We start from the raw sequence: 14847 nt of genomic DNA, 5'->3' as shown, positions 1-14847 counted from the left end.
ACTTTTTAAGACACCTCTGCCTAACTACAGTGACCCAACCTAATAATATGCTCTGGTCGTCATTTTACACAAGTTAAGGTGTCACATCCATGAAACCTACACCACTAACCAGCATCAGTCCTACAACTTCACTCTCAAAATATTCTGGGACAAGCAGAAACTGTATTTTTAGCGGTGCATTTTGTTGCAGGCCAGACTGCTATTAAATACACTCTCCTAAAGAAATAATTCCTTTGTAGCACCTCTTCGTCTTGGTTCAGAAGAGATGTCCTGGATATACGTGATAATATAACACATTATCACAGTTTAGCGCGTTGGGTTGTGTTTTAAAAGCGATTGTTACGTTTTTAAAGCTTTGTAATGCGACAGGTGCGATAGCCGTCACCACACTTTCACCTGACGTACAACGTGACGTATGACGCACATGTCGGGTATTCACTTTCAAAACAACAATGGGGATAGAAAATATTGCTCGAGGTGGTTAATGCTCCTTTCGCTGGTTGCCAACCACCATTAAATAACAACAAGAAGAAAATATTGATCTGCTTCTCTTAGTTTTGCACTTTTAAGCCGCAATACTGACTCAAACAAAGCTGCAAAGCAGGAGAACAACATGGCCATCAACTATTCTGTGCCACAGATCCAGTTCGCTGCAGCACAGAGTGATGATGAGACCGATAACATGTGCAAAAGTAGTCAGAGGTAACTGGATGTTCAATCGGGTTAAATGCAAGGTTGACTGGATTATATCTGAAGATCATATGCTATTCGTGATAACTCTGCTAGACTCCAAATTGCTCGTCCATGCGGGAGTATCTCAAAATTAAATGAAACCACTTAACACTTCCTCCCTAAAACAGACTGACATGGGACACATTAAAGTTGGATCGGAACCAGCTAATCAGTCTGAAGTCTCGAATAAGTGAATAAAACACTTATTCGAGAGAAGTCCGAAATGCGTTCTTATTACTGTTTGTTTTGACTTTTAAGCTACCCTACCAGGATATTTTCATTCAAATGCTAAGACAAAATGTCAATATCTATGAATGTGGAGAATCAAAAGACTAGTTAGGTAATAGTTGCCGATGGATTTATGAGACTTGATAGAAACTTGGACGTTTGCAACAGGTGAATCGGTGAACTACCGAGGTTGCGGCCAAATGTTAGCTGATCAGTGTTTTCAGGTGTGCTTGAACTACCTGTACGGTGCGGAGTGCTGACTAAGTCATGTTAAACCCATTAAAGCGTCGAGCTCAAATATCTTTTCATTTTTGTGCAGTGTTCTATTGTCGGCACACATTTTCTGTTTATTGAAGCCTTTTGTGAATAATTTTGATCATGTAAAAACTGGGAATTGGTCCCTATTGACAATACTCTTATTTTTTGCATTGCATATGTCATTTAGGAAAGGTAATTGGTCACTGAACTTTTTGCAACTATGTGTATTTCTAAATTTTGTGGCTTCAGTGCGTGCAAATTTATATTGTTCAGTTTGCATGTTAAAAGCCTGCCAAGCACCCCAAGGCTGATTATGCTTGGTAAGAAGTCATTTATGAAATAGAGCTGATTAGACCATATTAAAATTTCTGTTTGGCACAGGAGCTTTTCGTGGACACAGGTATCCAGTCTCTGTTTTGTTAGCTCAAATTTCTGTAATTTCCTTTATAAACCAAGGTTGTTGGACATGTGTCTCAGTGAATCCAGCAAAGTAACATTATCAAATTTCACATTACATATTACTGATCAACATAGTAGTCTAGCTAGACCAACAGCAGAAATACTGAAGTCAATACTGTAAAGTTTAACAGCAGCACAAACTATAAACTCCAAAATAACCATACAGTTGATTCATCTCCAGTAATTTAACTGGGCTGACTCTTTGTTAGGTGTGTTTAATGTGCAGAATAATTCCCAATTATCTACAATTATAATATGGTAAAACGGACTTATGTACATAAGGCCATTAATAATTAACTGTATGTAGCTATTTGCTTTATGACTATCTAGACTGTGCAGAAGTGAAGTATTGAAATTATTTTATGTTGCATAATGACAACATGTTGCCCCTATACATTTAAGGACAAAGTTCAATGACCGCCACCTGCTGGATGGTGAGTGCACAGGGGCGTGTAATTGTTGAGCTGGACAAAGAGAACACCTTTGCTGATGCAATGTCAGTCTTCTTTGGTAATTCTATGTATTAAACCTGGAATACCAGAAGTCAGCGTGTGCGAGGTTTTTTGTAAGGATAAACCCTGAAGAGGGAACAAAATGTACCTCCAAGGTTGGGACAAGCAGAAAGACTGGGACCACTGTGAAGCGAAAGGTTGTTCACATTAACCCTCATGTCACAACTTTCCTCCAGCAGCTTACTGTATTTGAGTGGAGAACTTCAAATTAGGTAACTGTTTTTGCCATTTTAGTGAATTTCTTGTATAATTTAAGTGACCAATGTGTTGTTACCCATGTCTCCACAGATGATCCATGGCCCATGCTTTCTGGACATTTACACAAGACGAACAACAATGAAGACAAGCTCTCTTGCCACTCTTGCAAGACGCTGTCTCTGTCCAATAGGTTTTTTGAGTGCAACAGTGTTGATTTTTTTTTCTGCTTTTACCTGTTTGTTAAAAATTATTTCAGCTACTTACACTTTAATTGTCACATGTATTGGCTCACCCTACAAATCAATGAACTCAGTCCACAAAGCAAGATCAGGGTTCAGTGCAGGTCAGTCAAGTTCCTTCACACCACACACGCTCATCCATGTCCTTGTGGACCCTGTTTTGTGCAATGATTTGGTGGTGTGAGCCAGTATTTTGGACAAAGTGTATATAAAGGCAGAAGTGTGGGGCTTGATATTATATTCATTACAATTCAGTTTATTTGTATGGTGCCAACAAAATGAATGCCAAGGCACTTTACATTGTAGGTTTAAGACCCTACAAAATATAAATAAGAAAACCCAACACTTGAGCATATGTTGTCTGCCATGATATGGATATGACATAATATGGTTATTGTTTGTACAACCATCTGAGAAAATAATGTATTACATGGTTTAGTAAAAACAAGTGCTTCCTCAATGAAAATATCTTTTCAGTTCTTTTCAGTTTTTGATTTTGGAAATGTGTATTTCAGCAGGGAAAAATCAGAATTGAAATAAAGTGGTGTAAAGCACATGAATTATTTTTTTTGTGTGTGTGTGTCTATCTATCTATCCATCCATCCAATTTTTTTGGAACCCTCCAGTCTCTTACAGTATGTTACTGTTAACTGAAATTACGGTAAATTGCGACCTGTTAAACAGTAAATGACCGCCTGTTGGGACACGGTATCCTCTACCAGAGATGAATATTTTTGGTACTGATGATGCGTGATAACGGTAAGTTACTGGTTAATATATTGCAGTTTATTACCTTGCAGTGAGCTTACAGTGACATACCGTGAATAAACGGTAGTATACCAATTTCTTAATCACAGTATGATGTTACTTTGTTGACGTAATTTACGACATAACGACATAACGGTATCTCACTGGCGTCACTGTCGCCAGTAAGATACCGTAAAAAAGGCTACGGTGCGTTACCATAATTTGTCCAAGAGTATTATACCACACGAGCAAAAAACGGTATCATCCTGCAGAACGGTAAACTACCGTAACACGGCGTCACGATATGACGCTGGCAACAGTGACGCCAGTATGTTACCGTAAAGTGGCGATGAAAAGTCTAACAGTGCACATCTATAAATTAGACTGAACCAGTTCCTGTTTTGAATTATTCAGCATATCACCACAGAACATTTAGGGTGAATATGAGCATGTTTTATAAGGAAACTAGTGTGACTCACACACACTGCTTACAGTGGAATGCTTACTCACAATGCATTCAGGATGGTGTTCTGGTGGAGAACAGTCACATGTTTTTGACAAGTGTAAGCACATGAGCAGTAATTTAAATTTATAGCTGACAGTTTTTCACCAAAAATGTCTGAAGTGGTCCCTTTCTCCACCTGTGAGTCATCCTTACTTGTCTGATTTGCTTACTGGCCAGGATAGAAACATCCTAGTTATTTCTGTACAATTTCTTCACAGCACTGTGAGCAAATGAACCACAGGGTCAGAAAATAAACAGTAGGCAGCAGGTTAATGGCTTGTCAAAAAGTCCCTGTACAAAGTTTTTGGTAGTTTCCTGTCAGACAGATAATTATTAAAAGTAGAAAAGGTTTTCTAAAATAAATTAAAAGAAATATGTTGTAATGGGAACAGGGGAGAACAAGGAACAATCAGGAAATGAATGGGGAACAAACTTTTTCATGACTAATCTTCTATAGACATATGTTTGACTCTGTTTCCTCATACGATGTTTCGTCCAAAACCAAGATGAACTATTAAAATGAGTTTGAATCAGCCCATTAATATGAAGGAACACTGCTACAGCCACTGTATTTGAGTCAAATATGAGAGCAATCAAAAAGAACTACCTCCTCATCAATAAACCACAACAATCCCATCCATCTCTCTAGAGCTATGATGGATAGACATGGACCAGTCTAATTAAAGGATGAATTATGGAATGGATTCAATTCATCACTATTCTGTCATTGCTATTAAATTCACAGTCAGTCCCATTTTTCCATATCTGGGTTTTCTGCAACTATCAATCATATAGCAGGGGATCTTATGTAGTTTATCTGGGCCAAACTTCTGGTAAAACAACTCTCTGCTTTAGGTATTCATGTTAAGACAGGCCTTATGCATAATCCCCAGTGTACATACTGATGAACCCTTTAAGCTGCATATGGCAGGCAATATGGCATTAGAACCAACATGCTGGGAGAGTCTATTGAATGGTTTTACAGCAGATTGTCCACACACACACACACACACACACACAAATAAAATGTACCTTTTGCGCACACATTAGCATAGAAACGTTAGGATATTAGTGATTAGGTTGGCCATGCTGTACATAAATAATAATAATAATAATAAACGCCTCCTAGCAACACCTTGCATCTACATTTTAAGAGATTTACCCTATGTACTAGATGCTACAGGTCAGTTAACACTCTCTGTCAAAAGAACAACAAACTCAAAGAGGGCACTTGAAGGAGACAGCTGGCACTGAAAAAACGGCCAAACGTATCATTGCCCTTAAGTGTCCCTTTCTTCAGAAATGTGGGGAAGATAATAATAAGCCACTGTCAAAATTCTTGAACAAACAAGCCAAGATTAGATCACAAATACAAAACAACATTCAGGGGTTGCTGTCATTTTATGTCCAGTGCTGTGTATCTCAGCACCTAAAAGGAATTCTTGTGTGAGCGCATACGTGCTTCTGAGTTTCTGTGAATGCGCACATGTTCATCAGTATGTAAAGTGGGAAATCTATTATACAGTAGAACACACAAGGAAGGGAGAGCACGAGAAAGAATGTGAGCCAGTGCCTCAGGCTCAATGTAGTTTTATTAGTGGGGCTGTTGAGGAAGTGGGGTGCAGTAGAATGGACCACTGCAAGCTGCTATTTTTTCCTCCCTGCAAAAGTACGCAAACGCCAAAATCTCTTGAATTTCAATGCTTTGCGAGATACTAACACCATGACTTTGGAAAGAGCTCTGCAGCACCTTGAAAAGTAACTACACAACAGATGAATTTACAAATTCCAGTTCCTGAAATCCATTTTTGTGGACAAGTTTCTGAAGAAAGTTGGTCCTTTTTGTCTTGAAATAACCCCAATCATATTGTTTTGTTTTACCTTCCTTTTAACTTATATTTGTTTAACTTATATTTGTTATTGGTTTACAGGGCCGCTGGTGTTACGTGAAACTAAACGTTTAAATACATCATATTGAGTCTGAGTCAGCCTCTTAGTTTATTCTTAGTAAATATTTAGTTCTTGTTAACTGGATGATCCTGCCAAAGACCTATCTTTACCTCTCCCACCTCTGTGGGACCCATGTGTGTCAGCCAGTGTCTCATGATTTTGTAGTGGCTTTCTGGATTCACTGTCTGCCCACACATCTGCTGAATACTTATCAGATACCTGTCTGTAAAATACTTACCTGAATGCCTTAATTGCATATTTACCCTATACCTACTTGTGCAGTCCTTATCTGAATTCCTTTATTAGCTCTCTCTAAATAAGCTCTTTAACTGTTTCCAATTGTCACGCCCTGCATTTGGGTCCACTTACCACATCTTAACTGCATCAATATTAACTGCTAACCACCGGCAGCTTCATTAGTAGGGGATACAGTAGTTAGGAATCTGAAAATATTAGGTATATTAGAATGAATTAACAGTAAAAAATTCTTATAACTGTTTGTTTTATCTAAGTGTGTTTCAGTACTTAGAATTCAAGAACCAGTACCCATTCAATTCTGGCTCTTAAAATATGTCCTTTAGATTCTATTCATAACCATTATGGAAAGAACTCTCAGGCACAGTCAGGAACCCTTTTCCATGGTCTCTGGATCATATCTTTGCTTTTCACAGATGTCCTGTTAGCTTCATCAAACAGTGAATTAGCACCTCTAATTCTGAGGCAGTATTTCCTAGCCAGTAAAATGATGGCTTTCCCACTTTGGGTTGTAATTGGTATGTGCCTCAAGTGCATGACTTCATGTATTTTGTGTTCTTGTCCATAAGTAAAGTGAGAGAGTGGAGTGGGTGATTAACAGATGGATTGGAGCAGGATCTGCAGTGATACAGACATCGTGCTGGTTTACTGTAATGAAGATAAATCTAAGAGTGAAAGCGATGCACAATATTTGTTGGTCAGTTGACCTTGGTACCCCTACCTATAACTTAAAAAGTCATAAAATTGTGGATACAAGTGTGTGACAGGAGTGATGGACCACATATTTCACACTTTCAAACACTTTTCTTTATTCTCAGCTTTTCAGCTGCCAGCCACATGTACACAACAACAACCTCAGGACCCAGTTCATTCTTTTTAAGCCGGTGAGGCATGATTGCTGATGGAGCTCTGGTGTGTGGGTCTCCCGTGCAGCTGCGCCACAAACCACGTCCGCCACAAAGTGATAGCGAGTTTCCTCCAAAAAGTGTCTGGACTCACAAATACAGATGGATGATGAGTTATGTCATGTGCAAGGCATTCACAATGGCGCTGCTGCTGCCCTTCTGTCTGTTGAGGTTGGTCAGACTAGGACACCTTACAGATGCGTCCTAAGTGAGGTGTTTTGGGACTAGAGCTTGGAAAAACTTTCTCTTTTTTTATTTAATTTGTGAATGCCATGCCAACAAATACAGGATTACTGTAATACCTAATAGTCACCAGATGTTATTTCCATCGAAGTTAAAACACACAGATGAAGGTGAAAGCTAAATGCAGAGAAATGACTTGGGAAAGTGATTGTGTCAGATCATATTGTTACATGAAAGTACATGAAGGTTTGATATCTTAAGAAACAAAACTTTAATTTGAGATCCTTTATCATTTACTGTGAATGTATATTGGTGAAATATACTATGAGAAGAAACAATCCACAAAAACATACTGGCTAGTAGAAATGACCTCAATGAGATGTAAATCTCTTAAAGATTTATGAGATAGGCATGAATTACTGTATGCGAAAATTTACACTTCCATGAAAAGCAAATAAAAACAAATATCTACCCACGTTCACCAAGAAATTCCTGCATAAACCAGAACTTTTGTGTGCATGTCTTTGTGTGTGTGTTTGTGTGTGTAAATCAGCAGTTTTTGCATAAATTGGAGCTTCAGCAGAACTCTCTTGGGATCCATCTGCAAGCTTTATGCTATGATATTTAGCTTTCAAGGATGCGTGAGGCTGGTAATAAAGTGCTGGATCATTTGTAGTGTAACAGAAGAGAGGATGGTATTTGCAGTGGATTTGCAGAGGTGAGTCAGAGGTCACAGCACATGTTGGCCTGTTCTGCTCACCAGTGAGTCTAACCTTTGCTGGGGTCCATTAGTGACAGGAACAGTCTCTTGGGGTGGAACAGGGTGAAAGGAAATGAACAGCTGGACTGATTTCCTGTCTCCATGCTGTTTGATGCTTGGGGCAAATTTGCTAATATCCATACAGAAAGCAAGCTTGATGTTTGTGTTGACATGCCACATTTCACTTGAATGGTTTTTCCAAAGTTTGTGCATACTCATTTCTGTACAAGTGTGCTTTTTGTCGATATGTCAGGCAAGTTTGTGACTGGAAGGTCACCAGCTGAAATCCCTGCACTGTGTGAGAAAATGTGTGAGGAGAATGCAAATTGAGTAAATCTCTGTTTTCCCATTAGCTACCGCTCAAGTGCCCTTGAGCAACAGCTTGGAACCCTAACTGTTTCTGTGAAACCACATCAACTGGTCAGATCCTGCAGGCCATCTGCATGTGATTTGGTCACAGTGGGAATCAGCTAAAAAAAAAAAAAGCATACACTTTCGTCATATTATTAATCCTACAAAAGTTTTTTTTTTTTTTTTTTTTTTAAGATAACATTTACAACATTTTACTGGCAATAGGGAAGAGATGTCACGTAGAGGAATTCGTTGTGACCACTTTTTTAAAAATGCAAGAACATGCCCACAGCAGGAACCTAAAGTGACACGGGTGAGTACACATTTTTATTACAGGGATATTTTTGCACTGATTTTAAAAGGTTATGTAATGCCAGACATGTTACTGGGGAGGAACTTTTTTGTAGTCTGAAATTTGCTAGTGGTTAAATATGCCTGTTACTTGCCATGTGGTTTCTCCTCCGCAGTTGTTGCTATTTAATTAGTTTTATTTGCATTTAATTGGAATCCACTTAGACTTACCACCCTGCTTTCTTCATCAGCTGACATAGAGGTCACCCAAATGACTGTAGCTATGGTGAATAACCATTTATTCTGGACCATCTTTACTACTGGACATTTAGTCTAACATATAATTCAGCTCCACTGCCACAGAGACAAATACAAATAATCTTCCCTTATTGTATTATATTTAGGATTTTGATTTATTGAGCTCTTAACTTCTTCTTGTTTTTTCTTTTGACTTATTTTACATTGTGACCACAGTGATGTGATTTTGTTCCCATATCTTTCGGGATAGGCAAAGTACAGTAGTTGCAAAGTCAAGTGTCCTAGGGTTGGAGAGTACCAGTGCTGATCTGGTTAGGTATGAATTTTCACTTTTTTATTCTTTTGTAGCTCTTTGGTGATTTTGACACTGTGCTTTGGTTTGTTATCATGCTGAAGTATTCCTTTTCTAACCACAATATTACTTCACCACTATCTTACAATATTGCCATATTGCCACTATCCCACCACATCACTGGTATTATTGCAGGTCAGGTTCACAGAGTACATCTAAACATGTGCAAGTGTCTTGGTAACAGCTATCCAAAAAATATGTTCTCAATATTCCTAAATCTTCATTCACAATCTGTCGTGTTCTTAGCAAAATGTAATCTTGCAGTTTTATGCCCAAAAAAAGCAAGATTTTTTTTTCTTTTTACCCCCAGGACAATGTGCACAGAGGTCAAGGTTATGCAGTGTCAGAGCTGTCACAGAAACTCCAATTTCCATTGATGACACCTGTTCCAAGTCCGAAGCACTTGACAGTCTGTTTTTCACAGCTAGATTGTGCACAATATCTGTGGTTTTACAGCACAGCCAGTGCTGTCCTGATTAGTGGTAGCCTGAATTGTTCTGCCTCCAGATTACTGTGCAACTGAGGCCATTTTCTGATTGTTTGTTGTTCAGTCATTTTTTTTTTTGTGAACAATTTCTTAAGACTACATTCTTCAGTTGAAGCCAGATATCAAAATAATGAAGAAAAAAAACATTCACATCTTTAACCCTCAAAAATAACTGTAAACGACCACGGCAGACCCAGTGGCATTTTGATGCTTTTATTAATCCCTACACGGTTGCTGTACATTCGCACTCAGAGCTGCAGCTCTCCCGCTTCCAGCTCAACATAACACCAACAACCCAACCACAGGACCCAGTACAATATTTAATTCGGCGGGGCGTGATTGCGGATGCCGTGCAGGTGCGTCCGCCTCCTCTGCACGGCACCGCAGGCCACGCCCCGCCACATACCCCCATCGCCCGACTGAGGCCGGGGAACCATCCGGCCGAACGTACTCCCCCCACCGCGAGCGGGAGAGGGGATCAGCCCGGACCGTCGGCGCCCCCGGGCCCTGGCCAAGCGACAGGGAGTTGTGAGTTCAGGTGGCCGCCTGCGAACCCAGCAGCGTCGGCGAAGCTGGTCCGGAGGTCGGCCGCGTGGCAGGTGGACGCGGCGCTGTTGGTACGGTCGTGCGCCCCAGCTCGCAGGCGGCTGGGCAGATGTCCGGCAGGCACCGGCCTCTGGTGGAGGTGAGGCCGCTCTGCTCACCCCGCTAACCTCGGGCTTCGGTGGCGCGGACTCCCTTAGCACGTGCACCACCGACTTATCCCGCGGCTTCTCCGCCCCTCCCGGTGGGAGCAGCTCACGCTGCACCTCCACCGCTGCCGGCTGGAGCAGCTCCCCTCGCTGCGCCTCCGGCGCTGCCTCTACCGGCTGGAGCAGCTCCTCGGGCGCCGCCTCCACTGTTGTCTCTCCCGGCTGGAGCGGCTCCTCGGGCGCCGCCTCCACCGCTGCCGGCTCCGCCGCCTTCTTCCGAGGCGCAGGAACGGGCACCGGGCCCTGCAGAGCCCCTGCGGCTCCCACGCAAGGTGTGGGGACAGGCGCTGTGGCAGGCTGCGTGCTAGTTGGTCGCAACCTGGGGGCCGGCACGGGCGCCTGCACGGACTGGATCTCCTCCACTCCAGCGCCATTGGGGAGCGCTGGTGGGGGTGGCGGTGGTGTCGGGCAGGACTGGATCAGCGCCGCCAGATTCTCCATCCTCTGCAGGTGGCGTTCGGTCTGGTCCTGCAGCTCTTCCCGCCTGCGGCGCCACACCGCCGCCTGCTCCTGCTGCGTGGCCGCCAGCTCGGCCACCATTCTCGCCAGGTCCTCCCTCTGCTGGCCCACTCCTGGATCTGCCGTGCCTCCCGTCCTGGGTTTCGGCACCACTGTAAACGACCACGGCAGACCCAGTGGCATTTTGATGCTTTTATTAATCCCTACACGGTTGCTGTACATTCGCACTCAGAGCTGCAGCTCTCCCGCTTCCAGCTCAACATAACACCAACAACCCAACCACAGGACCCAGTACAATATTTAATTCGGCGGGGCGTGATTGCGGATGCCGTGCAGGTGCGTCCGCCTCCTCTGCACGGCACCGCAGGCCACGCCCCGCCACAATAACCTTAAAAGTTATTACCACAAATATTAATATTAGTGTAAAAAGCACCAAGCTAATTACAGATAGAAGTATTTCAGACTTAACCTTTATCCTGACACAGTTAGATTGTTTTCTTTCCAACATACTGATCAACCAATAATCTGTACTACAGGGTGGGCCATTTATATGGATACACCGTAATAAAATGGGAATGGTTGGTGATATTAAAGTCCTGTTTGTGACACATTAGTATATGTGAGGGGGCAAACTCCTCAAGATGGGTGGTGACCATGGTGGCCATTTAGAAGTCGACCATCTTGGATACAACTCTTGTTTTTTCAATAGGAAGAGGGTCATGTGACACATCAAACGTATTGGTAATGTCACAAAAAAAACAATGGTGTGCTTGGTTTCAACGTAACTTTATTCTTTCATGAGTTATTTACAAGTTTCTGACCACTTATAAAATGTGTTCAATGTGGTGCCCATTGTGTTGGATTGTCAATGCAACCCTCTTCTCCCACTCTTCACACACTGATAGCAACACTGCAGGAGAAATGCCAGCACAGGCATTAAGTAGCCGTAGTTTCAGGTGCTGCACATCTCGTATCTTCACACCATAGACAATTGCCTTCAGATGACCCCAAAGATAAAAGTCTAAGGGGGTCAGATCGGGAGACCTTGGGGGCCATTCAACTGGCCCACGACGACCAATCCACTTTCCAGGAAAGTGTTCATCTAGGAATGCTCGGACCTGGCACCCATAATGTGGTGGTGCACCATCTTGCTGGAAAAACTCAGGGAACGTGCCAGCTTCAGTGCATAAAGAGGGGAACACATCATCATGTAGCAATTTCAAATATCCAGTGGCCTTGAGGTTTCCATTGATGAAGAATGGACCCACTACTGTTGTACCCCATATACCACACCAAACCATCACTTTTGTTGGTCCAACAGTCTTGGAGGGATCCATCCAATGTGGGTTAGTGTCAGACCAATAGCGGTGGTTTTGTTTGTTAACTTCACCATTCACATAAAAGTTTGCCTCATCACTGAACAAAATCTTCTGCGTGAACTGAGGGTCCTGTTCCAATTTTTGTTTTGCCCATTCTGCAAATTCATCTGGGTCATCCTCGTTGAGATGCTGCAGTAGCTGGAGTTTGTAACGGTGCCATTTGTGAGTAGCTAATATCCGCCGAAGGGATGTTCGACTAATGCCACTCTCCAGTGACATGCGGCGAGTGCTACGCTGTGGGCTCTTGCTGAATGAAGCTAGGACAGCCACTGATGTTTCTTCATTAGTGACAGTTTTCTTGCGTCCATATTTTGGCAAATCTAACACTGAACTAGTTTCACCAAACTTAGCAAGCAGTTTGCTAACTGTAGCACGAGAGATGGGTGGTCTCGTAGGGTGTCTTGCATTGAAATCTGCCGCAATGACCCGGTTACTACGTTCACCAGATATCAACATAATTTCGATCCGCTCCTCACGTGTTAACCTCTTCGACATGTCAATGGCTGTAAACAAAGGCAAACTTGTAAATAACTCATGGAAGAATAAAGTTACATTGAAACCAAGCACACCATTGTTTTTCTTGTGACATTACCAATAAGTTTGATGTGTCACATGACCCTCATCCTATTGAAAAAACAAAAGTTGTATCCACGATGGCCGACTTCTAAATGGCCACCATGGTCACCACCCATCTTGAAGAGTTTGCCCCCTCACATATACTAATGTGCCACAAACAGGACTTTAATATCACCAACCATTCCCATTTTATTATGGTGTATCCATATAAATGGCCCACCCTGTACTACATCTGTACTGATCAAGTTCATCAAGCTCCTCGATAAGTTTAAAAAAGTTTATCTGTCTTTTTCATGAATACCAAGCCCTGTCATATCAGTCAGTGGGCATGAAGTAATTGGATTTCTTGTAATCAGTCCAGGCACTGGTTTAAATAATTGAAACCCTCGGTCAGCCAAGACCTGAGAAAATAAAGACCAACCTGTGTTGTTTCTCATGTTGTTTTGAACATAGCTATTTCTACTATTCCAACTGTCTGGGATCCTTCTGTCTATTGGCTCTACTTCCTCTTTTCTTTGCCAAGGTTGAAAAGACATCTTTCAGTGATATAATGTACTGTAGATGATGGTCTAGTCAAAGTTTTTACAATTACAATTTTACATTGAGGACAGAATTATTTTTATTTGTTAAGATGGTCTTTTTATGCCAATCACGTTAAACATTTGACATGTTGTCTGTTCTATTGTAAATAAAATATTGATTTTCAACAATTATTTCATTCTTTTCTTTTTTACGTTTTACACAGTAACATAACTTTATTCAGAATTGGGACTGGACATATCCAGAACAATAATCAAATTAAAACAATTTTTTAAGTGTCCTAAAAATTCCTACTTGGTCTATCAGCTGTTAAGCTGCATTACAGTCCAACGTGAGCTTGCAGACCTCTTTAGTCTTCCTCCCCCCATTTTCTTTCCTCTACACTACCATGACTTATCTCTCCATTGTTGGATGAAGGGAATAGAGAGAATTGAGGGTTAACAGGGTCTTGTTCTCTTGAGATGGCACACTTATTGACACGGCCACACAAAAAGCACCAGAGAATAAGGAGGTGGCTGGTAAGGAGACACTGTGCTAATGAAGTGTATCCTTCACTATCTATCAGCCGTCTTGTGGCAACTATCAAAGAACTAAATCAATACAGATGTGGTCAAAGATTCAGCTGTGCTTGAATGGAACTGCTCACCTCAATCTGTCTTTGTCATTAACTCTCCTCTTTGTGCCCCTTCTTGGTTAATGGTAATAAACTAATTTAATAGTAGAAGTTGCTCTCTTCTGTCTGGTTGTGGCTTTTTTTAAAGCAATAGAATCTGAAATGACACTGCTGAGGCACACAAAGTTTTTTGTAGGTATCCTTTTATGCATCAAATGTGATGTCTGATCATTTTGCATAATTGTGTAGCTTGATATTGTTTTTTTTTATGCAATGGATATAAAGAATTAGTTTTTTCTTTTAAAAGTATTTTGATAGGTATAGGCAATAAAATATGTTTATGCAAGTATTGGTACAGAAGCAAGTTATTCCAGTATTGTAAGTGAAATAAGGCAATGTTTTACGAGTAGGATGTATATTAGACACGCCAGTCCACCCTGTCTCATCAGCGTGAAATTGACATGCACGCTTAAATTGCAGTTATTTCAAGTCAACATTTTTGCTGGATTATTTAGCAAATTATGAACAATAGTAATAAGCTCAAAAAAGTGTCAGTTAAGAGCCACAATTTACTTGATTTTAAAACAAAAAGTACTTGTAATCTTGAGTTTGTTATGCTTCTTACAATCGTGCGACGCAAACACGTGTACAGGTTAAAAATGGTAAAATGGTAAATGGTCTGTATTTGTATAGCGCTTTACTTGGTCCTAAGGACCCCAAAGCGCTTTACACTATACGCAATCATCCACCCATTCACACACAGGTGATGGCAAGCTACAATGTAGCCACAGCCACCCTGGGGCGCACTGACAGAGGCGAGGCTGCCGGACACTGGCACCAACGGGCCCTCTGACCACC

Source organism: Maylandia zebra, linkage group LG17, assembly GCF_041146795.1.
Source record: "Maylandia zebra isolate NMK-2024a linkage group LG17, Mzebra_GT3a, whole genome shotgun sequence".
NCBI classification, from domain to species: Eukaryota; Metazoa; Chordata; class Actinopteri; order Cichliformes; family Cichlidae; genus Maylandia; species Maylandia zebra.
The sequence above is the reverse complement of the archived record's forward strand: the minus strand, read 5'-3'. Positions refer to the sequence as shown.